This window comes from Schistocerca gregaria, unplaced genomic scaffold (genome assembly GCF_023897955.1).
Source record: "Schistocerca gregaria isolate iqSchGreg1 unplaced genomic scaffold, iqSchGreg1.2 ptg000199l, whole genome shotgun sequence".
NCBI classification, from domain to species: Eukaryota; Metazoa; Arthropoda; class Insecta; order Orthoptera; family Acrididae; genus Schistocerca; species Schistocerca gregaria.
In genome coordinates this window covers 8,604,727-8,606,133 of record NW_026061737.1, presented here as the reverse complement: position 1 = coordinate 8,606,133, position 1,407 = coordinate 8,604,727, and positions in this window count along the sequence as shown.

Below are 1,407 nucleotides of genomic sequence, written 5' to 3'. Positions count from 1 at the left end.
AGAACACAGATGAAGCATCTAAGTTGATGTAATAGCCAGTAAGACGTAGTACAAATCAAGTTTTAGGAATCGATTATTGACTTTTTAGCTGGCTTTGGTGCCTTGGACATGAGCTAGGACTTTAAGATTCTGCATAAAAGGAGGACCAGCAGCCCAGTTGCACGGGAGAATGTGAAAAGTGTTCATATGTAGTAAAAACCTGAGAAATCCGTCCGTTTTCGTCATTTGTTATCGAATCGACTTAAAGCCAGATCGTCACATTGGCCGCTCTTCTCTCTGAAACGGTTGTACTTATCGTCTGCAAAGCTATGTCACGTGCTGCGGTATGCGGAGACACTAAAATCACCACAGCAGAACACAGATGAAGCTTCTAAGTTGATGTAATATCCAGGAAGAAGTAGTACAATTCAAGTTTTAGGTATCGATTATCGACTTTTTAGCTGGCTTTGGTGCATTGGACATGAGCTAGGACCTTAAGATTCTGCATGAAAGGTGGACTAGCAGCCGAGTTGCACGGGAGAATGTGAAAAGTGTTCATATGTAGTACAAACCTGAGAAATCCGTCCGTTTTCGTCATTTGTTATCGAATCGACTTAAAGCCAGATCGTCACATTGGCCGCTCTTCTCCTTGAAACGGTTGTACTTATCGTCTTCAAAGCTATGTCTCGTGCTGCGGTATCCGGAGACACTAAAATCACCATAGTAGAACACAGATGAAGCTTCTAAGTTGATGCAATAGCCAGTAAGAAGTAGTAAAATTCAAGTTTTAGGTAACGATTATTGTCTTTTTAGCTGGCTTCGGTATCTTGGACATGAGCTAGGACCTTAAGATTCTGCATGAAAGGAGGACTAGCAGCCGAGTTGCACGTCAGAATGTGAAAAGTGTTCATATGTAGTAAAAACCTGAGAAATCCGTCCGTTTTCGTCATTTGTTATCGAATCGACTTAAAGCCAGATGGTCACATTGGCCGCTCTTCTCTCTGAAACGTTTGTACATATCGTCTGCAAAGCTATGTAACGTGCAGCGGTATGTTCAGACACTAAAATCACCATAGTAGAACACAGATGAAGCATCTAAGTTGATGTAATAGCCAGTAAGACGTAGTACAAATCAAGTTTTAGGAATCGATTAATGACTTTTTAGCTGGCTTTGGTGCCTTGGACATGAGCTAGGACTTTAAGATTCTGCATAAAAGGAGGACCAGCAGCCCAGTTGCACGGGAGAATGTGAAAAGTGTTCATATGTAATAAAAACCTGAGAAATCCGTCCGTTTTCGTCATTTGCTATCGAATCGACTTAAAGCCAGATCGTCACATTGGCCGCTCTTCTCTCTGAAACGGTTGTACTTATCGTCTGCAAAGCTATGTCGCGTGTTGCGGTATGCGGAAACAGGAAAAGCACCATAA